The sequence below is a fragment of the Hyaena hyaena genome, unplaced genomic scaffold (assembly GCF_003009895.1).
Source record: "Hyaena hyaena isolate Hyena2069 unplaced genomic scaffold, ASM300989v1 scaffold_972, whole genome shotgun sequence".
In the NCBI taxonomy this organism is placed as follows: Eukaryota; Metazoa; Chordata; class Mammalia; order Carnivora; family Hyaenidae; genus Hyaena; species Hyaena hyaena.
In genome coordinates this window covers 425,616-452,654 of record NW_024081603.1, presented here as the reverse complement: position 1 = coordinate 452,654, position 27,039 = coordinate 425,616, and the positions used below count along the sequence as shown (strand labels likewise).

The window sequence follows — 27,039 nt, the reverse complement described above, 5'->3', positions numbered from 1 at the left end:
TTCTTTTTTTTTTTTTTAATGTTTTATTTATTTCTAGGAGAGAGAGAGAGAGACAGCGTGAGCAGGGGAGGGTCAGAGAGAGAGGGAGTCAGACTGAAACAGCCTCCAGGCTCTGAGCTGGCAGTCAGCACAGAGCCTGACGCGGGGCTCGAACCCACGAACCGCGAGATCATGACCTGAGTGAAAGTCGGACGCTCAACTGACTAAGCCACCCAGGCACCCCTAATCAGAGAATTTCTAAACTCACATTGTTTTAATAGGTTTATAGTTTAGATACAAAGAAAAAAAAACCTGCCTTATCTCATTATTCTCAAATATGAGTGACATTATTTCATCTCACATGGGAATCAAAATATGAGAGAAAAAGCTTTTCAGGCATGGGATAAGGAAGGTAATTATGCCAATGAAAGTGGATTATAGCAAATAGTACCAATATGTCATTGTAGCTATAAATGGAATAAATTCAAAATTACATACTTAAGTGACTACCACTGAAAGAAAATTAATTGTAGTAGGATGTTATATCCTTAGATATGTTAACTTTATCATATACATTTTACTTATTGTGGTATGGTAATGGTAGTAATTTTATAAAATATATTCTAGTATTGATTCTAAACTCAAATAGATTTAATTATCACTGCAAGAAAATTCTTTGCAGGTAGAATGGACAAGTTTTCATGTGATATTTACTAACTGAGACAATTATATGTACATAGTCTGCTTATGATATTCTTGGAACTTAATAATCACTTGACTGCCAGTCTAAAATTCCTTCTGTTGTAGGCTGTAATGCCAAAGTTCTCTGGTCAAATTAGGTGATAATACCAGTAGTATCCAAATGACAGTGTATTACCTCCATTCTCTTCTCTTGGTCTTTGCTTCTGTGACATATATTTATATAACCTTTAAAATGTTTTGGTCTTTTTTTTAATGTTTTATTCTTTATTTTTGAGAGAGCGCAAGCAGGGGAGGGGTAGAGAGAGGAGGAAGAGGATCGGAAGCAGAGTCTGTGTTGACAGCAATGAACCTGATGTAAGGCTTGAACTCATGAACCTTGAGATCATGACCTGAGCAGAAGTCAGGCATTCGACCGACTAAGCCACCCAGGTGCCCCTTGATGATCTTTTTAAAGTGTTCCTAATTTATTGTTAGAACTGAGAAATCTTACTGCTTCTTCAATTTGTTTACATTAATAAATTTAATGTAAATAGAGTTTTAACGTATTTATGTAATAATTTCAAACTGTTACTTTATAAAAAGACATATACGTACACTTATACATTATCCTAGCAAGCGTGGAGGGAAAAGTCGCACAAAAGTTAAAAACAGGTTATAGTTTTGAAATCCCAAATGCTTTGGACTGAAGTGAGTCTGATATTTTGGCAGGAACTCCTCAGCATTTTGGGAAATAGGACTTAAGACAGAAAATGTAAAGGCAGGCACAGACCAAGGCAGGCACCACAGTAATGATGTAAGATTCCTGACGATGAAGTAATATAATTAGATCCGTTCATATCTAAAGCAGAGCCTTTAAATAAAACCTTGGAGACGTAGAGTAGGCAAATAGCAATTTCAGCCAGTGCAATAGACACTACATGCTGCCTTTCAGAGATGGAGTGGGATACCTTTTTCATTTTTTAAAAACATGCATCTCAATATTTTAGATGGTTATTTGCAGATAACCCTTCAGATGTGATGCTTTCCTGTGAAAACTTAGACATGGGAATTTTAGGAACCACAGGACTTCAGGACTCAGTGACGACAGAACTGCTTTGTCAGCACGCTCCGTGTGTCTAGTTCTGGCTGGTTGCGCTGCCTGTGGAACTGGGTGGATCTTAGTGTGAATGGGCATATCGTCTTGGCTGGTGTTTAAATCTGTTTTTAAAAATAGAATGGATTTTGATGTCCTCTATGACTCTGTATTCTGTGTGATCTCAGTCAAGAGATTAAGCTTCAGTTTCTCTGTATATAAAAGAGAGCTGGATATAAACCCTTCCTTCATCAGAAGAATATTTTAAAGGTAATAAATGATAAATTACAATAATACTAATAACTATGTTATTACTAATGTGAGTGCTGGTTTTATAAGAAATATGGAGACTATAGGTACATACTTTTGTTATTTATTTTTGGCACCTTTAGAAAAATAGCTATTGATAATGATATTGGGTTTCTTATGTTTATATTTTATTTGTATGAAACTTTATTACTCACAGAGAGTTTTCACAGTCATGGTTAAATCTAATTCAATCGTCAGCACAGTCCTGGTGTAGAGCATGTCAGGTGTTATTTTCATACTGTGTGGATGAGAAATCTGTTGTTTGGCACTGAATCAAGCCTCATACATTGTTGAGAGATCACTTGAAATCAGATGTTCTTATAACCAGTGCATGCTCTTTTCAGAGCTATGTTTAATTGGCCAAATTTCTTTTTGGATTTGGATTGCTACATATTTTAGCTATATTGGTAGAGTAGTATGATAAATTTATAAAGATGTATCAGTTGTTTGTCATGTGCATGTTCTTCTACCTCCAGTTTATGAAAAAATCATGGTATGTCCATATAAAGGCAGAATCACGTCTCCCCACACCCTATGAATATGTTCCTTGGGGCAGGAGAAGTAAAGTTGCTAATCAGATGACCTTGAGATTATCCTTGATGCTATGTATGGACCCAGCTTAATCACCAGGGGCCTGATAAAAGAGAAATGGTAGCATGAAAAGGACTTTGGGTGGTACTGCTGGTTGGAAGATGAAGGAATGCAGCCATAGGCATGGAATATGGGGGACTTTTAGAAGCTGGACAAGGCAAGGAAACAGATGCTTCCCTTGGCCTCCCACTGACACCTTGATTTTAGCTCAGGGAAATTTCTGACCTTTGGAACTATAAGATTAATAAATTTGTGCTGTTTTAAACCACAAGTTTGTGCTAATTTATTACAGCAGCAATAGAGAACTGATATAGGCTCATATACTGCAACTAGGAGAAGCTTAAGAGGAGAGTCGTTTATGCCAGGATGATATCAGGTCAATTGTGGGGAGTTTTGCTCCTTTGATTTAATTTTTGTTCTATACTAAGTATATAATAAATTGTTGATGTAGGTTATAATATATCATGTGTTTCCTTTGGGATGCATTGTTTATTAAGAGAACTGGCTGTTCCTTATTAGTTAAGTGTATAGATTATGGATCCTGAGTATATAAGTTCAAATCCTGACCCTGATTCTTACTAATTATAATAAGCCAATCATCACTTTTTCATCTGTGAAATTAGAACAGTAAAAAGCATCTTCTTCATTAGGTAACTGTGAGAAGTAACTGTATTAATTTATGTTAATTATTTGGAACAGTACTTGGCACATAGATAGGGACTATCTAAGTATTAGCTCTGATAATTATTTTTATTCCTTAAATATTGTACTTTCTAGAGTCAGACTTTATTTTCAGATATAGTCAGGAGAGTGTCCAGACTTTAGGGTGAATATCTTTGGGGTAGAGGCATTCTAATGCAACTAAATCTTGTCAACTTCATAATTTGCTATTTAATGTAATTTTAAAAATGCCTTGTACTTTTATTTTTTATTTTTTTTAACATTTATTTTTGAGAGAGAGAGACAGAGTGTGAGCGGGAGAGGGGCAGAGAGAGAGTGGGAGACACAGAATCCAACACAGGCTCCAGGCTCTGAGCTGTCAGCCCAAAGCCCGACACGGGGCTGGAACACATGAACTGTGAGATCATGACCTGAGCTGAAGTCGGACGTTTAACTGACTAAGCCACCCAGGCGTCCCCCAAAAATGTCTTGTACTTCTAAATAACTCTCTTCCTTGTCTGTTCTCATTATCACTAATATGTAGATGGAGCAAATTTTGCGTATTCTATAATAATTCACTGTTCATTTAATTCATTTGTATTTCTATTTTGCATTGTAAAATATAAAATATGTCATATTTTAAGTTTCTAGGTTTGTTTTGATGTCATTGTTTAAGCATGCATATTTCTTGGTTCTAGGAAAAGTATGCAACACTTTGTAAAAGGAGGTCCTAGATAAAACAACAGTAACAACAACAACTTTGCAAGTGAGAGAAACCTAGACAGAGTATTGAATCTTCAAACATTATATTAAGAGAGGAACCTCTGAAGTAGATGGATATAAATTGCTTCTTCTGTCAGTGCTACTTCTTTGTGTCTGGCAGTGATGTGGTGGGTCTTCTTTAGGTCTGATAATATATATTTGATCAGGCTTTTGACTTTGGCCATAGTCGCTATATTCCAGGGCACGATATATTAACTAATTCAGTGAACATATATTATGTACCTCTGAATGTCAATGCATAAATGAGGTCTGTTCAAGGCTTTGCTAGTATGGTGGGGGAGAATCAATGGTCCCTGAAATAGCAGAGATCCTAGTAGGGGAGTTAGCTGGAGGTAAGAAGTTGTAGGGTTAGGTTGGATGTGAGATCTATTTACTCACTGTGGCTATCTACACACAATAGAAGCATGCCATGATTTCTTAGATAGTTTGTAGTCATGAATTGTTCTTATGGAATAGCTTGTCTCTGCTGGTTTGTTTCTTTGTTTAACTCCCCAGTTTCTCTCTAGCAACTGAATGCTTAAAAACTATAACCACAGACCAATGAGTATGTGGTTTAGAAACAGACGCTGATAGTCACATTATGTGCTTTTAGTTAAATGATATTTATATTTTTCTTCAAATACATGTGACATCTTAGTGGTATGCTTTAGTTGATCCCTTCCACACCTATTTCACAGCCTCATTCCTCCCACTAACTGGGAGATACCATTTACTAAATGGTATCTCTTTTGCCTGGCTACAGCTAAAAATCACAAAATTAGGAGCGGCTTTCCTCAAGGCACTTAATTGTGTGGAAATATGTAGATATTTCTGTGGCCTCAGGGAAACTTCTGAACCTACAAAGGATATCACTGTTTTCTTGCCTCTGTTAACTTTAATCCAGCAATTGACAGGGGGTGGCAGGAAAAAAGAGAAATCATTTGAACACAAAAGTCTGGAATGAATGAGTCCTTGACAGGTTTCAAGTAAATTACATATAGAATACCTTGTCATGTTTTCTTACCTCTATATACATTTCGACCTTGAAAGTACATCAAGAAAGCAGTACGGAGGTAAACTGAGCACGCCTGACAGTATTCTCCCTATTAAACATTCCACTGAGTCACTCACTATGTCCTGATTTCTTTTACATAAACTGTAGATTCTGTTGGTAATGTCAATGGTGATGACCAATAATTAGGCTTTTTCTTTCAGGCAGAATTGGCCAGATTTATATACTTTTGGCAGTGTCTTAAACCTAGGGGTAATTTTAAATTAAATATGTAGTCCTCTCCATTCATGTTATGGCCCAGAAATAATAAATTGAGAGTTCCCATATGAGCAAATCAGTCACATTTGCTAATGTGTCCATGGAAAATCTGGTTAATAATGAATATATTGGTTTCAGATCCAGGCAAACATTTCTATGATATTGTTCTAGTTACCAACTCCTAACATTTCTTAACAGCTTTCTGATGTTATGGCAGATGCCTTGAGTAGGTTGTTTTACGATTTTGGTTCTTACCTTTAGTGTATGTGAATGTAAGTAGCAATGAATTAAATTATACAAGAACTACAGTAGATGACAACTCTAATAAGACTTTATATCTCTATTTTAGCTTTAATAATTCAGACTTGCTAACTGTGTATTAATCTATCTTCTAACATGGAAGAGTGACTGAGAAAAGAGAAAGTGTCTTATTTATCTTAGCATCATAATAGCTTTTGTATGCTAGCTGCTCACCAAATGTTGGTTACATTGATTAGTTAACACAAGGGAAAAAATATATTCAGCTAGTCCTTTTGACTCATCTGTTTCTTTAAAATGATGCGAAACTAGAGAATGTGGTTTGGATATGTGGTCAAATGGGGTTTCTAGTTGAATTTGTTTGCAATACTTAGGCTTTTCTTTTGTAGGAACATAATTTGCTCTAGTAGAATTATCCCATGGTATAGACCAAACTAGAATGCGTCTCCTCTGTAGGAAGGCACATATGAAAAATAGAGAACCCAGAAACGTCCATACTAAGCTTGCTTAATTATTTTTTTCTCCTTCCAAATTCAGCAATCACATGGGGGATTAACTGAAGTGTTATTTTACCAGAAGTGTCTCCATAAGGAAATATGAAACCAGTAGATAAAGCCTGAGATTCAGAGAGGTTAGGCAATTTATTCAAGGTAAGAAGGAGAGGGCAGGTCTGAACCTAAACTTTTTAACACTAAATCAAACACTTTTTTTTTTTTTTTTAAGGAATCCTTTAGAATAGTGTAAAGAAGGACAGCAAAAGGCTGGATTGCATCATGGTAGGAAACAGTTGGTTCCCTAGAGGGATGAAACCTGGTGAGTGGGCTGTGGCCTGTCTCATGGGGCCACAGCTAAAGGCAAAGAAAGTCCATGTGCTTCAGGTGCTGCTCAGTGGGACACCAGGAAAGTCAAAGTCAACACAGGGAAACCAGAGAGGTATATAAAAATTGAGGCCATATGATTTATTTATTTTTTCATTTCACTTATTTGAGAGAGAGAGAGAGAGAAAGAGCGAGAGCAAGTGGGGGAAGGAAACAGAGAGAGTGAGAAAGAGAAAGAGAGACAGAGCATCTCAAGCAGGCACTAAGCTCAGCTCAGAGCCTGCTGTGGGGCTCCATCCTACAACGCTGGGATCATGATCTAAGCCAAAATCAAGAATCAGATGCTCAACCAGCTGAGCCACCCAGGCACCCTGAAGCCATAGGATTTTTATCAAGTTCTAGGCATGATTAATTGCCTTTGCCATGTGATGTGACTTTACTTTTTTTCCCCAGCTCTCTTGTGACACAGTTGACATGGAACATTGTATAAGTTTAAGGTATCCAATGTGATGCTTTGATAGAGATGTACATTGTGTAATTATTGTTATAATAAGGTTGGTTAACGTATCCATCACCTTACATAATTATCATTTTCTTCTTGTTATGGTGAGAACAATTAAAGCTCTACTGTCCTACCAACTCTTAAGTATACAAAATGGTATTGTTGACTATAGGTCATCATGCTGTACCTCAGATCCCCAAAATGTATTCATCATAACTGAAAGTTTATACCATTTGGCCAACATCTCCTCATTTCTCCCATCCTCCAGCCCTCCAACATTCTACTTTGTCTATGAGTTCAGTGTTTTTAGATTCTAAATATACATTAGATCATACCTACTTGTCTTTGTCTGACTTAACTTCACTTAGTTTAATGTCCTAGAGGTACATCCATGTTGTCATAAAAGGCAGAATTTCAGTCTTTTTTATGGCTGAATAATATTCCAATGTGTGTGCATGCACACATATCGCATTTTCTTTTTTCATTCGTCTGTTGATGGACACTTATATTGTTTCTGTATGTTGTTTTAGCTATCCATTAATAATGCTGCAGTTATATAGAACATAAGAGTGCAGATATCTCTTTGAGATAGTGATATTATTTTTTACCAGTGTATTTATGCACAGAAGTGGGACTGTTGGATCACACGGTAGCTCTGTTTTTAATCTTTGACGAGCCTCCATACATTTTCCCATAGGGACTGCACCAGTTTGCATTCCTACCAACAGTGCCCTAGGGGTGCCCTTTCCTCCACATCCACACCAGCATTTGTTATTTCTGGTCTTTTTGGTAATAGCTCTCCTGTTTTTCTTATTTATATTCCATCACATCTGCATTTGAAGATTTTGTACTTCCATTTAAAGTAATTTAAAGGGCACTTGGATGACTTAGTCAGTAGAGCATGCGACTCTTGATCTCGAGGTTGTGAGTTAGACCCTATGTTGACTGTAGAGATTACTTAAACATAAAATCTTAAAAACAAAATAAAATAGGGGCACCTGGGTGGCTCAGTTGGTTAAACATCCAACTCTTGGTTTTGGCTCAGGTCATGATCTCATGGCTTCTTGGGTTTGAGCCCTGCATCAGGCTCTGTGCTGGTGTTATGGAGCCTGCTTGGGATTCTCTCTCCCTCTCTGTCTGCCTCTTACCCACCTGTGCTGTCTCTGTATCAAATAAATAAATAAAACTTTCAAAATAAAATAAAATAAAACAAAAAGTCTTAAAAGTTTTTTATTGACTTTTACTAAAGATAAAAACTTATTTTGAGGTGTGGAAGACTCTCATACCTGGTGACATATGACTGGGCCAGTAGATAGAATGTTGCCTTAAACTGAAGTGGCTCATACCTTGTTAATGTCTAATGCCTTTGTGGTATTTTTATTTTTTTTATTTATTTATTTTTTTATTTTTTTATTTTTTATTTTTTTACAAATAGTTTATTGTCAAATTAGTTTCCACATAACACTCAGTGCTCATCCCCAAAGTGCCCTCCTCCATGCCCATCTCCCCCTCCCCCCCACATCCATCAGTCCTCAGTTTTTGTCAGCATTCAAGAGTCTCTCATGGTTTGCCTCTCTCCCTTTCCCCCACCATTTCCGCCCTTCTTCTCCCCCTTGTTCCTCCGTCAAGTTCCTCCTAATCCTCCTATACGTGCAAACATATGATATTTGTCCTTCTCTGCCTGACTTATTTCGCTCAGCATAACACCCTCAAGGTCCATCCATGTTGCTACACATGGCCAGATTTCATTGTTTCTCATTGCCATGTAGTATTCCATGGTATAGATAAACCACATCTTCTTGATCCATTCATCTGTTGATGGACACTTAGGCTCTTTCCATGTTTTAGCTATTGTGGAGAGTGCTGCTGTGAACATTGGGGTACATGTGCTCCTATGCCTCAGCATTTCTGTATCCCTTGGGTAAATTCCTAGCAGTGCTATTGCTGGGTCGTAAGGGAGTTCTATTGTTAGTTTCCTGAGGAACCTCCACACTGTTTTCCAGAGGGCTTTGTGGTATTTTTAAAACAATGGCTTCTCATTTACTAATGGCAGTGAAAAGCGAAAGTACATTAAAATACCAATGTTAGTATCGTTGGCTATATTGCAATAGATGGAAACTACACACTTGATCATATTATTTTATAACCTATTCCCTGGTGTGCGTGTGTACACACATACAGATAGCTATGGTGTCAATGTTGGGAAGAGGGGCCAGGGAGTTCTGACCAATTTTGACTTGACTTGGAGTGTGCCATGATCTGACCTTATATAAGCTGTCTGGTTAAGGCAAAGATATTGAGGCTTTACTCAAATAGAGAGATTGGATGCTGGGATAACAACTGGAAAGCCACCAAATTTATTGAAATTAAATGGTGCTTGTGGGAAAGAAAAAGGGTAGATAGATTGGGGCTTTGTGGCAGTAGAATCTACAAGGATTGGCAACTTTGATTTGATGATAGAGAAAGGGAGATAATACTGCTGACTGAGACTTTGAGCTGAGTCACTGGCAAGTTGCTGATTTATTTAATAGAAAGCCATGAGGCCCCAGTGCATGCTGAGGGGATGGCAGAGAGCTAAGTGGAATCAAAGGCTTGGGCTCAAAAGGTTTTTTGTTTTTGTTTTTTTGTTTTTTTTTTTTAAAGCACTCTCTCTCTGAACATGTTTCCTATATTGGCTGAATGTAGTAGAATCTTCTACTGACTGGATGACAAAGAAGGAAGGGTCTTAAAATGTTCCACGTTCTCAAATCACTCTTCCAATAATTCTGTTCAACTATCCTCGGCAAAAAGGGAGAAGTCTATTGAAATGGTAGAATACTTGTATATTTTGTGTTTAGGACCTTGTTGCCCCCATTATATTTTCCTGTGGTATATTGAAACCTTAAAGGAAGTATTCTGTCAGAGTTTACTTATGACTTTTTCCCTTTTATGCTTATCAAGGTTAAAGAAAGGGATAATTTTTTTTTTTTTTTTTAATTTTACCTTGCAACTCTAAGGGATAATTAACTCAGGATTGTTTTCTTCTATGCGCTCCCTTTAGCTCTATTATTAGTCTGGACTTCAGAAGCTAATAGGATCACAATCAGTAGTGCAAAATGAGTGTTCAGATTATGGCACTTGCTCCAGGAAAAAAATAAGAAAAATTTATTCAGATGAAAAAAGTAATCCATTAGACGGTTCCCATCGTATTTGGGAGGTATTTGATTTTTTTTTTTTTATTTTTGCCTTCTCACTAGTTTTCTGCTATTTCTCACCCTAAGTATATACCTGAACTTTCTGCTCTGTGGAATTTCTTGCATTTTTTATTCAGATGACAAACTTGGGCTTTCCACATTAATTCAGTTTTCACTCCTTAGTCATAATACACAAAACATCAAACTCTCATAAGGGAAATGTACAAATGCTGCATGGAACTTGGGAATAATGCTATAAACAAATTCATTGCCAAGAACTTATTGTCATGTTTCAAATGCAGAATTAATAACCTGTTCCAAGAGCACACATGCTATTCATCAAGGTTTTCCCCTGAGTCTGTATTTCCTCCCTCTACTGTCCCCACATTACTGAAGAATTCTGGAAATTGGAATTTTAAAAAAAAGTCTCACATTATCATATCTTTGAAATTGCTCTTGAGAATTTGTAACCTTGGCAAAGGTTAGTCACCTTTAGCCATTTTTCTCCCCAGGGCTCCTGATGAACAAGTCTGTTTTGCATGTGGCTTTTCTCTTCTCAGAGGTTTATGTAGCAAACATTACTGCCTGTATTTATCTCACATCCCACAGAACTTAATTATTCAACTTTAATAACAACATGACTTCTCTGTGCTTTAACTAAGATATATTTCTTGTGAAAAGAAAGAGTCAAATTATTGAATGTTTTACTATGATTACGTACGTGTCCAAAATTGCTTATTTAAGTCAATTGATTATATTTACCATTTTTTCCACTTCAGCAAACACGAAATTTAGATTAGGTAATTTTGGCTTTTTGGTAGATCTGCTAAACATGCATATTTAAGATGATAAAATAATGCAGTAGGAGAAATATATGACAAAAAGCAAATTTTACATTGAGAAAGCAAATATCTATAATTAGAACTCTTTAAATTTTTCTAACAGACCCTATAAAGTTAACAGAACATGGGTTCTATCACATAGTAATTTTTTAAGGATTTACTATTGTGATACCGATAAGCAAAATCATACAAAATAAGAACAAGATGTATTGTACACATTCCTTTCAATTCTAATCTTTATAGACCTTATGTTGTTAAGTTACTTTCTTAATGACAAAATTTTTATGTATCAAATTTTAATATATCTGTATTTCTTCTTTTATTTAACTTTGGGACTTTTTATAATAATAGTAAGTGAAAAATATTAATTATACCTAAAAGAGCTTTTTAAATGTAGCATTCTTGGTGTAATTAATAACACTTACTTAACAAAGTTAATAATCATTTCTTTGCATAAAATTGAGTCTTATTGTCTTATTTCCATTATATAAAAACAGTTGATAAAGCATGTGGCTTTATTGAAATTTTATTTTTCCACTGTTTTGGAAGGCAGCTATGCCCACTACTTACCACCAACACCGACTATTTTTCCACTTTTTTTTTTTAAGTTTATTCATTTGTTTTGAGAGAGAGAGAGAGAGCACAAGTAGGGTAGGGGCAGAGAGAGAGGGAGAGAATACCAAGCAGGTTCCACATTGTCAGTGCAGAGCCCTGTATGGGGCTCGAACTCACAAACTATGAGATTATGACCTGAGCCAAGATCAAGAGTCAGACACTCAACTGACTATGCCACCCAGGCATCCCTAATCTTCGACTTTTTGGAAAAATAATCTACTTTGAGTTATATCTACAGAGTACCAAATGAAGTTTAATTGGTTAATCACCTATATTACATTTGGCAATTTTATCCCAAATAAATATAATTGAACATTTGTTGGCTACTAAGCGATTTGCTGTGTTGGAACCAAGGTATTTGTTCTCCATAAAGATACTCTGCTTTTGATTACCAGATATACTACATAATTGTGAAGTATATCCATACTACAGTTTGTTCAGTATATTACACCTCAGTGTCTAATTTTGTATGAGACAAAATTTCTTAACTATTTTTTAATTTTATTTTGTTTACTTATTTATTTTTTGCTGCACAAAGCTTTATTGTTTACATTTGGTCCATGGCTTGGGGGAGGACTCCAGGGTGGTGAAAAAGCTGCCTAGTGTCTTGAAGGAGAGCCTCTGGCCAGAGCCCTGACACCTGGGGGATGCCAAAGGGCCATCTCAAAGGCTGCTGGGCTCCAGAGGCTTCTATCCCTGCTTGAGGGTGAGCCTTTTACTCGCCCAGCCCAGCCTGGGGGACGGAAAGCCTGAGGGGATTAGTCAGGCCTGTTTCCTTCATGAGTTTCACCTCCTCATCTAGAAAGTGATTCTCCAGGAAATCACAGAGATGGGCTTCTGCACGGGCAGAACCCAGGGCATGCAGATCCAAAAGGGCCTGGAATCCAGGGATTTAACCCACTCACCATGGGCCGGAAGAGGGCGAGGCCCCCCGCGCTGGATTTGCATCTTCAAGAGAGGCTCAGCACCCTCCCTCTTTTCCTCAGCCACCTGGCCAGAGAAGTGGCCCACACCCTCCAGAGCCACATCGTCATGGTCGAAATAGAAGCCCAGGGAGAGGGTAGGTGTAGGAGGCCCGCAGGTGCATATTGACTAGGCCTCCAACTCGGTGAAGTAATTCTCAAGAATCTGGAGCGCATGGTAATGAGGAGCTAAGTTAAAAATCGTGGGTTGGCTGGTCCCGGAGGCAGAGGGTGGACAAGAAGACTGCTTGAAGCTTGTGACTGAAAAAAAGGTTGGAGGGTGGTCAGAGGCTGTAGAAGGGGCGTCCCTGGGCCTGTTCGTCCAAACACTGTTGAAGCAGGAGACAGATCCATAGAACCGCAGGGCGCACTGCTTTTATTTTATTTGTTGAACTGAAAATTTAATAAAGGAGACAGAAAAATACCATGTCGTCTTATGTAAAGGCCCAGAGATTATTTATGCTATTACTTGGTTACTGTAACCATGCTATGCATTGAGAAATGCAGCCTATTGACATATCTGGGGGACACCTGGGTGGCTCATTCAGTTGAATGTCTCAGCTCAGGCCATTATTTCACAGTTCGTGGGTTCTAGCCCTGTGCTGGGCTCTGCACTTCCAGTGCAGAGATTCTCTCTTTCTCCCTCTCTCTGTCCCTCCCCCACTTGTGTTCTTTCCTCTCTCAACATAAATAAGTGAACACTTAAAAATAAATTATTTAGGAAGCATATTTTATAGCTAGTTATTACTTAGTGCCTAGGTCTAAATAATGGCATCTCCTACATGGGGAATCAGATTCCTCTCACTCACCGACCATGCAAAGGATGGCTCACTGTTCAGGGGAGAGGAATACAAACTTGAATCCAGACAAACTAGAATTCGAACCCAGGACACAATATTAGCTATATGGCCTTACGTATGAGTGATCAAAACTCTGAGCTTCAGTGTTCTCATACTTAAAATATGTATCATAATGTCTATGTGTTGTGGTTTAGAGAATGAAGTTGTGGATGTAAATTGTTTGGTAAAATAACTACCTAGGATATAAGAAACACTCAGTAAATGATAGCTCTTCATTTTTCCAAAGGTCAGTGTAATTTCTTCAAATATAAAGATGATAGCACTGACCCACCATCAGAATTACTGTCACACTCAGAGAAAACTCAGAGAAAAAGATTCAGAAGATTATATTTAGCTGTTCAAACTGCCTGACGTGGTTGCCTTCTTTGACCCAGGCTATAATTTAAGCCAAGTTAACTTTACGCTGTTAAAAGTATGAACTAATTGTGCCTGTCAAAGCAAGTTCTTCAAGAAAAGAGAAAGCCACCTTTCCCCTATTTGAGAGAAGGGAGAGGGAAGGGAAAAGCAGAGAGTCTCTTGAGGTAAGTGTGCCAGTTTGCTTCTGGCTAAAAGTTAATTAGTTGTCTCTGTTCTCAACTCTGAGCCCTGAGAAAAGTGGAAAACTGGTGTTCTCTATTCAGGTAACTTTTAAATTATACAAATTGTACCCATGTTAGGCTTTCTTCAGATTATAGACATGTGGGGTTTTTAAAATTTCATTAATATCAACTGATTTCATATTCTAAGCTTAATGAAAGAACAATGAAAAGCTATAAATGTTGGCTAGTTTTTTTCTAAAGACTGCTTTTGAGTTGTATGGAGTCAAGGCTAGTGAGGTATTCTGTGCCTGCATTAGGGAAATAAGATTTTTAAATGTTTTTCTAAAACTAACTTGACCGTCTTCAACTTCTTGGCTGAAAGATGTATTAATCGTAATTACTTAAAATAATATTGTATATTATATAGCCTGCCAAGCCTTCATTAGTAAGTAAAATCTTAAAGTTTGCTTAACACTGACATTTCAAAAATAACAGTCTTCCATCACTAAAATTTCATTTTTATTTGATGTTATATAACAACATCAAAAATAATCTAATTTTTCTTATTTTAAATCATTATGTTTTATAACTGTGTGTACTTTGCTGAAAAAAATTGTAAAAATGAATTGATTTTTTTATGGGGCTTAGGTAATTTGTTCCCGGAATGTTTGAGATTGTATTATGGCAAGATAAGAAGGTACTGATTCCTACATTGCAGGTGATGCTGTCTTTATAGGTTAGCTGTAATTAAAGACATTGGTTACTAAATTTTACAGTTTTCAAAGCCAGTTTCTAAAAATAAAAATATTTACTATGTACATTTACAGAGGAATCATATTCTGCATTGAATTCCCAAGATAAAGAGATACATTGCTTAAGGCACTAGAGCCATAAAGTAGAAGAATTTATGTTGAGAGTCTTGGTTTTTTTCTAGAGTGTCTGACCGTTGTTATCTTAATTCAGCAAGTATCCAAGGCCAAAAAAACTTGTTTTGGTTGTGTTGAGACTCGAGTGATAAAGACGAGTAAAAATTAAAAGCTAAATGTTAATTGTGGTAGTTTTCCATTTATATTTCTTTTGAGCCCCAATTAAGTGTCAATCACTGATTGATGATTTTGCAATTGAAATTTGGAGCTAGCAGGAATCTTGAAGAACATCCCATTATGTATGAGAAACGCAGTCCAGAGTGGAAAGTAACCACAGCTACTGGGAGAGCTGTGTTACTACATACTCAGGGGGTGGGGGGATGACAGTGGCTTATTAGTCAATATTTATACTGTTTTTGAATGGGAAATCATATTTTGGTCCTTAAAACATTTTTTTAAAAATTAAACACTCTTTTTTTTTTAAATTTATTTTTGAGAGAGAGAGAGACAGAGTGAGCGGGGGAGGGGCAGAGAGAGAAGGGGAGACACAGAATCTGAAGCAGGATCCAGTCTCTGAGCTGTCAGCACAGAGCCCAACTTGGGGCTCAAACTCACAAACTGTGAGATCATGACCTGAACTGAAGTTGGACACTCAACTGACTGAGCCACCCAGGCGCCCCAGTCCTTAAAACCTTTCTATTTGGAGGTCTAGCTAAAGAAGCACCAGCATATTTAGGGAATCATTTTCTAGTGATATTTTCCAGATTTACCCTTGGCATTGCTAACATTTGTGTATGCATTTACTATAATGTATAGAGTCCAGTCCTTCTCTCTGTAAATGGATTTGTTTAGGTACATTTAAGTTCTCAAGGTTAGAGAAGAGAGTGTTGCCAGTACTCAGTTTGAGACACAATAAAACTATACCAGCAGGTTCCATATAACTTAATGTTTAAGTGGCAGTAGTTTCACTAATTAAAGAAATTTAAAATATGAGCAAAATAAAACTATACAGATAAATATGAAGTATCTTTATTTAAAGTTTGAAACAATCTGCATGCTATCCAAAGATAAAACAAGTATTTGACTTATGATTAAAAATTAAGTTTTGAGGCCCGAACAGTTAAGACAGTGGTTTCTTAAAGTGGGGTATGCATAAATTACTTATATTTTTTAGTAGGCTCTTCTATTCCTTTTATTGTTAGATATTCAGATATTCAGAACCAGGGTTGCACATAATATGTAGGTACTTTTTCCAATTCGCTGTATCCATTGGATATCCACCTACTTGGTTTTCCTTTGAGAATATACATATCAAGTTACCATCAAAAAGTTTGTCTGTTCCTTTAGCCCATAATCAGATATACTCCATGAATTGCTGAAAAGTTCACTAAGGCCCTTTGGCAGTTACCTATAGATATTAACACACACACACACACACACACACACACACACACACACACACACACAAGATCTATCTCAAAGGGAAACAGAATACCAATACTTTCAATTCTGTAAAGGGTAGGTGTCAGAAAACCTAGCTCAAAGCCTCAGCATCATAGTTAACTTGCTTTTCAGTCATGGGTAAATCACATAACTTGTAAGAGTCTCTGTTAAGTGAGTTATAAGTGGGGGTTATAGCAATAATAGTAGTGTTTCCTTCACTTAGTATAAGAATCATGTGAATTTATTTAAAATGTTACCTGGTAGACCATAAATCCTTGCTGAGCACTTTCTAGGGCTACTATAACAAAGTACTACAAACTAGTCCTTGGATAAAAATAACAGAAATGTATTCTCTCTATTTTGGAGACCTGAAGTCTTGAAATCGGAGCCTTGGCTCCTCTGGGTTTTCTTGGAAGCTTCTAGGAAAGAATCCTTCCTTTCTTTTTCTACCTTCTGACAGGCTGTGGCAGCATTACCCCAGTCTATGTCTTTGCCTCACATGATTCTTTCTGTGTCTTCACATGGCCATCTTCTTATAAGGACACGTGTCAAACTGGATTAGGAGTCCACCCTACTTAAGCATAACCTTATCTTAACCATTTACTTCTGCATCGGCCCCAGTTTCAAATAAGGGCACATTCTGAAGTATTGGAGGTTAGGACTTAAATGTACTTTTTTTTGAGGGACACAGTTCAAATAACACTCTGCCTCTGACCCTCCCCAAAGTCATGTCCTTCCCCATGTAAAATACATTCACCCAATCCCGGTATCCTCTGAAGATTGAACCATTCTGGCATTGACTCTTAAGTCCACATTCTATCCAAATCCAATGGGTGGGACTTGGGGTATACCTTAGGGGCAAAATTGTTCTCCATTTGTGGACCTGTGAAGTCTAGCAAGCCAGTCATCTGCTTCCATGTTACAACAGTAGGACAGATATAGAATAGATATTCCTTCCTTCCCCTTCAAAAAGGGATAAATTGGAACGATAGAAGGGTCACTGGTCTAAAGCAAGTTTGCAACTTAGCAGAGCAAGTGCCATTAGGATTTAAGGCTTGAGAAAATTCTCTCTGGCTCCATGCTCTGTCCTCTGTATCTGTCAGGCCTTTGTATCCGTCAGGGTTCTACAGAGAAACAAAACTGAGAGATTAATTTTAGGGACTTGGCTTATCAGTTAGAGGTGCTGGCAAGGCTGCAATCTGCAAAGGTGCTAGCAGGCTGGAAATTCATGCAAGAGTTGATATTTCAGTCTTGAGTCCAGAATTCATAGGGCCCGGCAGCAGGCTAGAAACTCCGATAGGATTTGTATGTTACAGTTTTGAGGTAGAATTCATTCTTCTTTGGAAAACCTCAGTTTTTACTCTTAAGGCCTTCAGCTGATTGGATGAGGCCCACCCGTGTTGTGAAAGGTAATTTTCATCACTTAATTAAAGTCAGTTGGTTATAAATGTTGATTATATCTACAAAACACCTTCATAGCAATTATCTGGACTGTTTGACCAACCAAACAACAGGCACTGGAACCTCGCCAAGTTGATGCATAAAATTAACCATCACAGAAAGGAAGTATAGGAAGTATATGGAGAAGCACTTGATTTTTTAAAATCTTTTTGCTAAGTGTTTTTTTTTTTTTTTTTTTTTTTTTAGATAAAAGTTGACTGGGAATTTGGAAATTTTCTAGGGAAACTAATACTTCCACTTTTTATCTTTTGCCTTTTCAGCCTTCATTCCTTCTTTTAAGTCTTGTATGACTTATTCTCAGTGTGATTTGGAGTGCCAAAAGTTGAGAGAGACCTGAATCCACATATAGTGCATTTTCTATCTCCCACCAAACCAGATAGTTGTGTTAAAATAACTTAACTATTTTCTTGTAGCTTTTTATTATTTACAGTGTGCCTCTACATCTATATCATTTTGTACATTATTTTTTAAGTTTATTTTTATTTAATTTGAGAGAGAGCCAGAGGGATAGAGAATTCCAAGCAGGCTCCATACTGTCAGCACAGAGCCAAATGTGGGGCTCGAACTCCCACGAACTGGGAGATCATGACCTGAGCCAAAATCAGGAGTCAAGATGCTCAACTGACTGAGCCACCCAGGCGCCCTGTCATTTTGAACTTGTCAGGCACTCTGCAGCCTCAGGGCCTTTGCATGTGTTCTTCCCTTTACCAAGAACTCTTTCCTCCAGACAACTTTTTATCTTGTACTCACACCTTTTTACATCTTTTCTTAAAGGTGACTTTCTCAGTGAGGCTCTCTTATGCAACACCTTCTGCTATGGGGTTTAATATTGCAGCAATCCACCCTCACTCCTCCACGTCTCCCTTGTAGGTTTCATTTTACTGCAGAATGGTTGTCATCATGGGGAATGCTTCACATTCACTTACTTATTCCTTGTCTGCTTCCTCCTCGTTTTCTTCTGGAACATAAACTCTTTAAGGGTAGGAATATTAATCTCTTTTGTTTACTGCTTATATCCAGTGCCTAGAATGGTGCCAAGCACACAGTATGTACATAATATAGTTATTGAGTGAATAATTAATTACTTAAGGACTAATAGTTCATAGACACAGAGGGACACCCATGTTATTCTCCCTTCCTGTGGCTCCCCTTTTTCCCTTACCTGCTCCCTGTAATAATGGCCTTGCTGAATTTGAGGGTTAGCCTTCTCACTTATCATTTTATACTTTACTGTATATATATATTTATTTATATTTTGTTATATTTGTTGTATTTTATTCTACTTATTTATATTTTATCATTATATTATATATATATTTTATGCTGTTTTATGAGTTATCAGGCCTCATTTATTGGGATCATACTGAATTAGTCCTTTTGCCACATGCTTTATCTGAGGTGGCTCAAACGGATAGCTTTCACTCATTCAATTTAACTCTGTATATTCCATTCCATGAATATATATATACTTTATTCTTTCTGTTTATCTTTTTTTTTTCAATTTTTAATTTAAATTCCAGTCAGTTAACATACAGTGTAATATTAATGTCAGGTATAGAATTTAATGATCCATCACTTATATACAACACCCACGTTATCACAGGTGCCCACTTTAATACCTGTCACCTATTCTACCGATACCTGTAGAATCCTTTCCAGTAACCCTGTTCTCTAAAGTTGAACCTATTTCCTGGTTTGCCTTTCTTTGCCTCTGTATTGATCTGTTTTGTTTCTTAAATTCCATATGTGAGTGATTATATATGGTATTTGTCTTTGACTGACTTAGTTTGGTTAGCATAATACACTCTAGCTCCATCCATGTCATTGTAAATGGCAAGATTTCATTCTTTTTGATGGCTGAGTAATACTCTAGTGTGTGTGTGTGTGTGTGTGTGTGTGTGTGTGTGTGTAGATGTATATCTATCTATCTATCTATCTATCTATCTATCTATCTACCTATCTACCACCTCTTCTTTCTCTAATCATCAGTTGCTAGACACTTGGGCTCTTCCCATAATTTGGCTATTGTTGATAATGCTGTTATAAATATCAGGGTGCACATACCCCTTCAAATTAGTACTTTTGTATCCTTTGGGTAAATACCTAGAAGTGCAATTGTTGGATTGTGTGGTAGTTCTATTTTTAACTCTTTGAGGAACCTCTACAGTGTTTTCCAGAGTGGCTGTACCAGTTTGCATTCCCACCAACAATGTAAGAGAGTTCCTCTTTCTCAATATGCTCACCAACACCTATTGTTTCCTGAGTTGTTCATTTTAGTCATTCTGACCAGTGAGTGATGGTATCTCATTATGGTTTTGATTTGTATTTCTCTGATGATGAGTGATGTTGAGCATCTTTTCATGTATCTGTTAGCCATCTGGATGTCTTCTTTGGAGAAATGTCTATTCATGTCTTATGCACATTTTTTAACTGAAATATTTGTTTTTTAAGGTGTTGAGCTTGATAAATTCTTTATAGATTTTGGATACTAACCCTTTATCAGATTTGTCATTTGCAAATATCTTCTCCCATTCCATCGGTTGCCTTATAGTTTTGTTGTTTCCTTTGGTGTGCAACAGCTTTTTATTTTGATGAGGTCCCAATAGTTCATTTTTGTTTTTGTGTCCCTTGCCTCCAGAGACGTGAATAGTAAGCAGTTGCTATGTCTGAGGTCAAAGAGGTTACTGCCTTTGTTCTCCTCTAGGAATTTGATGGTTTCCTGTCACACATTTAGGTTTTTATCCACTTTGAATTTATTGTTGTGTATGATGTAAGAAAGTGGTCCAGTTTTATTCATCCAGTTTCATTCTTTCACAGTAGGTGCTGTCCAGTTTTTCCAACACCATTTCTTGAAGAGACTGTCTTTTTTTTTCCATTGGATGTTCTTTCCTGCTGTTTTGAAGATTAGTTGGCCATATAGTTGTGGGTTCATTTTTAGGTTTTGTAACCTGTTCCATAGATCTGTCTGTTTTTGTGCCAGCACCATACTGTTTTAATGACTACAGCTTTGTAATATGGCTTGAAGCCCAGAATTGTGATGCCTCAAGCTTTACTTTTCTTTTTCAAGATTGCTTTTGGTATTGGGAGCCTTTTGTGGTTTCACAAAAATTTTAGGATTGTTTGTTCTAGCTCTGTATAAAATGCTGGTGGTATTTTGATAGGGATTGCATTAAATATGTAGATTGCTTTGGGTAGTATAGACATTTTCACAAGAATATGCATACTTTAATTACCTGATCTTTTATTTATATACATTTAACTTGTTTCCAATTTTTTAAAAACTCTATTTCCAGGCAGCTATAAACATTCTTTATGTATCTTCTCCTGCACAAACGTGTACCTAGGAGAGGAATTGATGATTGTAAGATATGCAGAACTTCAACAAGCTTTTTCCAAAATGGAGAAGAGTTCCTGATGTTCCACATCCTGTGCTTGTTGGAAATCTGTAGCAATCTAGATGGAAGCCGTGGCCTAGCTTTGTTTGACTTTTTTTGCCCAGTTCTGCCTGTGTCTCATTGGCTCTAATGTAAGGAAATACTGTCCCGGTTGTGGTGGGCAACAGTTTGCTTTTCTCTCTCTCCACTCAGGAGGAACTGAGGGAATAGAAGACAGGCCTACACTGGTACCTGGCTTACATCGGTGGACAAGTCTCTAATCTCTGATCTTGCATGGAACACTTGCTCAAGTTCTCCCTTCCGTTGTATAGAACTTGAACTTTTGCTTCAAAAGTTTCCAGATTCCAGCAGACTCCGATTTCAAGACATTGTGCTTCTGGTCTGTACAGCTGTTAGTTGTTGTTGTTATTGTATTGTACATTGTATTGTTGTTTGTTGTTCTTATCATCATTATCATCATCATTTAGGTTAGTTATTTGCTTTGGTTTTCTCTTTTAAGATCTAATTTTTCATCATCATGTGTTTGCAGCAGACAGGTTATATCCAAATGCAAATTTACAGAAATATCTTCATCTGTTAGCTGACTTTTGGCTAAGGTTGGATAGCAAATAATTAAGACTGAAGTGGCTGGTGGTTCTGTATCACCTATTATAATAAGATAGATCCACTTTGTATTCTAATTCTGTGGGTTGCAAAAATGCCATTATTATATAAAACTCAGAGCCTTGCTTGTATTTTTACCGAGAGGAAAGATGTGCCATCTCTGTATCAATATGGTTCTTCAAGAGTACTTTATAGTAGTCCAAAGACTTTAATTCAAATGCAGTTTTGGATCTAGTCATCTATTTGAATCAAAGCTTTAATAAAGCTGCAGAATTCTGCACTCTGAAGCATAAAAGGGTTGACTCTGACCTGGGATGTTTTGTAGGCAGGAAGTTTCCATTTCTATCACCTCTATCATAAAATAACTTACAAGGCTCTTATAAAATTTAGAATTTTGAGCAGTGTAATAAGCATGTCAGGATCATTTTGCTATATAATACTCCCACATATAATAAAGCTAACCTGTTGGATAGAATTTTTAGCGTTTTATAGCTGTAGAAGAACAGCTACCAAAAATGATAAGTTAGGTTTGGCATAATTAATACTGAGCTGTTCTTTCAGACAGTAATCGTCAATAGGTTCAGTTGTTTCTTGAGGCTACTTCTGAAATATTCTGGTAAGACCATGTCATCAACATAGACAGAATAAACATTGAAGATAAGAATCCAGGAATGTTGAATAAAATTAAACCTAATTCAGTAAAGTGATGCACTGTTACTTAAAGACTAGACAAGTTTCTAGCAAATGTGGGTGCTTTTTGTTGTTGTCTTTTTTTTTTTTTGTCTACTGGTAGTCCTTAGTGGTTTTTTTAGCAATAAAACATTTCATATGAATGTTGAATTAACACATACATTTTTCCTTCGTGTAAGTTAAAATTATGTGGACTAGGAGGACAGCCACAAAAATGGAAAACAGTTGTAACATCCATTTCTGATCCATTGCACAGAACTTAATTTTGGAAACACATTATAAGTGTTTTATAAGATAAAACTGTTTTTCATTCTGTGTATTAGTTCTTCTAAGTGATTTTAGTCTGTTTCGATTTTTGCTCTGCTGTTTTCTGGAGCATCGTTGGTTAGCTATCAGAAAGAGGGAGTCGACTTTACCTGTTAGTTTTACAAGTGTACTAGCATCTCTCCTACCAAGAATCTGTGCAAAATATTTCTTAGTTTTAGCTTTTTCTTATTTCTTTTTTTAAATGTTTATTTATTTTTGAGAGAGAGCACAAGCAGGGGACGGGCAGAGAGAGAGAAGGGGGCAGAGGATCCAAAGCGAGGGAGTCTCTGTATTGATAGCAGCAAGATCCATGTGGGGCTTGAAACCACAAATCATTAGATCATCACTTGAGTCAGAGTCAGCCACTCAATTAACTGAGCCACCCACGCATCCCCCCAGCCCCTTTCCAAATAGTCTCCATGCCCAACGTGGGGCTTGAACTCTCAACCCTGATATCAAGAGTTGCATGCTCTACCAACTGAGCCTGCCAAGTGCGCCCAAAATATTCTTGTTGGATTATTTTTCTCTTTTCTTTTCACTTGACTATTCACATACATCAGTAAAGTCTCAACCAAAATAGATTTATAATCTCTTCAGGCTGGTATGATTATACTTACTCATGCAATAGTTAATAGACAATTTTTTTCCTATAGACTGTTTTTTTTTTCCTCAGCTAGAGTTTGACGAGAGAATTACCCTTGTTGTCATAAGTCTTAGAATGGATTGTATTAACTTACTGCCTATACACTGAGGTACATAATGTTTATGTAACATACTTGAGACAATTGAGAATATAGTCACTCAAGTCATTTCAATATTGGCTGGTTCAGATCATTGCAGTTGAGAAAAGCTGCCACAGGGTATTATATTTCCTCCCTTTTTTATTGTTATCTCCCAAAGAATTACAGACTGTGAATGCATGGGCTGCATCTTGTTCCATTGTTGTACCCCTAATTTTATCCTATTGAACTCTTTCCATGTAGTTGTTTGATAAATATTTGTGAATTAAATGCTAGAATGAAGGAATCTTCTTTTGGCAGAACTTTGATAGTAGAACGATTTAAAGTAATCATTAATTCATATCACAGTGTCCAAGGAGGAACATGTGGCCCTAAGTCACATATAAAGTAGTGTTAGTATTTGAAAGGCCTGGTGAGGTGGGGAGAGCAGTAGTAATCTGTGATTATAATTGTCTCAGACTGATTATCAAGTAAGACTGATCCTAAGCAGTCAGGTTATTTTACTCATGAATTAAGTTAGTCTGGATCAATAAGGACAAAGATGGGACAAGGCCACATGTCTCTCATTACTCAGCAGACTACCTCACACCCTTTTATAGGATAGTGATGATGGGGGTCCAGAACACAACAAGAAAGAAGGGGCTCACATACGCAAATGGTTTTGAAGTCTCTGCTTGTGTCATATTTGCTATTATTCCATTGTCCATAATGTTACAGACCGAATATTTGTGGGCTCCCCCCCCTTCAATCCTTTTATTCAAACTCCAAACTGATGTAATGGTATTTGGAGATGGGGCCTTTGGGAAGTAACTGGGTTACAAGTATCCGGACAAGGTCTGATGGAATTGTTGCCTTTATACAAAGAGAAATCAGAAAGCTCGGTATCTCTGTCCGCACACATGCATTAAGAAAAGGCCATGTGAGAACACAAAAGGCGGGTTTCTCCCAAAAAGCCAAGAAGTTTCGCACCAGAATTCGACCATGCTGGAACCCTGATTTCATACTCTGTATGACTAATACATAGACAGTAAGTCACATTGGCCAAGCCCAGAGTAAATGTGAAGAGGAACTATTTAGAGAGGTATATACAGGGAGGGGAATATTTTCTAGGCAATTTTGCATTATTACCACTTTTGCATCATGGTCTTTAAATAAATATGATGCATGATGTGATAAAATTTATGTAGGTATCATAAATTAATGAATTATGTTTCTTCGGATATGAAACATTCTTTAAAAACTCCAAAGGCTAACCCTTTAGAAAAAATGATCTGGAGTCACATATTCTGATGCTATTCAGTGCTTATATGTCACGCAATTGCTTATTAAGTATACTTCAGGACTATTATGTGTTTTACTAGTTTTGCAGGCTGTCTCATATTTTCCGATGGATATATACATGAGACCAAATGACAATGCAGACTACATATTCATTAAATCCACCTTCACATAATCTGTTCAAAATTTAAAATTTCTATTATTTCATTGCCAATTGACCTTGAGACAAATTGTCAAGAAATTTATTAGGGTAACAGCATGAATATTGTGTTCTCAATGCCTCCTGGGTAAAATATGACTCATGGCTTTCTTGCTTCTGAAATGATTAAGCCTCAAACTTGAAGTTGACAGCAGAGTCATTGTACAGATTGATGTTCTCAATGACTAACATTTGACAGAGTTTGCTTCTGATTTATTATGCTTCTAGATAAAAAACAATTTACCTCATTTTTTAGTATTTTGACTATGCGCTTTCACTAATTGGATAAAAAATTCAATTTCTTTTATATTGAGGACATGTGCATTTTAAATAATCTAATCATTTTAAATTAAAGCTTTATTTTTTAGAAAGTAAAGTTTCATTGTGTTTTTAAGTATGCTGACATGGTCCTGCTCTTTTTTTTTTTAAATGGCAAGTAGCTCCTGAGGTGTGTCTGCCTGCCTGCCTGCCTGCCTTCCTTCCTTCCTTCCTTCCTTCCTTCCTTCCTTCCTTCCTCCCTCCCTCCCTCCCTTCCTTTCTTTTTTAATTTCACCTATCAGTAAATCTAATACTTATATAAAAATCTGTTTACTAATTATTGGGATTTTGCTACAATTACTATTTGAGTACAGCAAGTGTACTTAAAAAACAATCATGGATAATTAGGTACAGCCCTCACTAACTGAGCTTGTAATTTCTGGAAAATAGAAAACTAAGAAATCACCTTTTCTTCTCAAGAGTACTTTCAACTACTAAAATGTTATAAATTTATTTTTTAAAGGATTAAAGTATTTCCCATTGAAAAGGAAACAAAATGCAAGAAATGGAGGGAAGGAAGATAATATACAATTTCTACAGATTTTTCATCTACTAAGAAGACAAAATAACATTATTATTCCTATATATTTTCTTTATCACTTAAATATATGTGATAAGTAGAAAACATTTTAAGTAATATTTACATAAGTTATAATGCATATTGATATAATAAATATCCAGAAACCTACCATTCAGCTGGAGAATTCGCTAGAAACATCCCTTAAAATGATTTTATTCCCCTCCTGTCTCCTCCCCAACCTACTCCCAAAGGAGGTAACCATTACTCTAAACTTTGTATTGATCCACTGTGTGTGTCTCAGCTTTATTGAGATAGAACATCATGTTAGATGTTGTGTAAAATATACAATGTGGGGATTCTTAAGTTTATTTATTTATTTTTAGAGAGAGCAGGGTAGGAGCAGAGAGAGAGAGAGAGAGAGAACAAGAGAGAGATAGAGAATTCCAAGCAGGCTCCTCACTGTCAGTGTGGAGCTGGGCACAGGGCTCCATCTCACAAATGGTAAGATCATAACCTGAGCGGAAATCAAGAGTTGGACACTTAACCGTCTGAACCACACAGGAGTGCCTTCAATGTGATGATTTGCTACATTTGAATATGGTAAAATAATTACCACAATAGGGGTGGGTTACACCTCCATCACCTCATATAATTGCCATTTTTATTTTGCGGTGAGAATATTTAAGATCTATTTTCTTAGTAACTCTGAAGTATATAATAAAGTTTTGTTAACTATACTCACTATGCTCTATATTAGATCCCCAGAACTTATTCATCTTATCACTAGATGTTAGTACCCTTATTTAATATCTCTCCAGTTCCCACATCCCTCACCCTGTAGCAGCAACCATTCTACTCTGTTTCTATGAGTTTAGTGTTTTTAGATTCTGCATATGTGAGGTCATACAGTATTTTTATCTTTGTCTGATTTATTTCACCTAGCGTAATGCCCTCAAGGTCCATCCATGTTGTCATAAGTGGCAGAATTTCCTTGTTTTAATGATTTAATAGTATTTCATTATTTGTCTGTATATATGTGTGTGTATCTGTGTATATGTGTGTGTATATATATCAAAGATATATATATCTTTGTTTTACAGTTTGAAATTAGAAGTATGATGCCTCAGCTTAGTTCTTTTTTTTCTCAAGATTGCTTTGGCTAGTCGGGGTTTTTGTGGTTCCATAAGAATTTTAGGATTGTAATTGTCTATTTATTTAAAAATGCCATTGATATCTTGATAGAGATTGCAGTAAATCTTTAGGTTGCCTCAAAATTATTAATTCTTTTACTCTACTGCAGATATTTTTTCACTAATTTCTATCTTCT

At 36.6% G+C, this 27,039-nt stretch overlaps 1 protein-coding gene across 1 annotated transcript in view; it reads left to right on the top strand.

Moving 5' to 3' along the window:
- SLC16A7 (solute carrier family 16 member 7) overlaps positions 1–27,039 on the top strand; it is a 169,958-nt gene that overhangs the window by 49,857 nt on the left and 93,062 nt on the right. Inside the window, exon 2 of the mRNA XM_039221252.1 lies at positions 21,251–21,437. The gene's annotated coding sequence lies outside the window, so the exon portion shown is untranslated. The remainder of the gene's footprint in view (positions 1–21,250; positions 21,438–27,039) is intronic.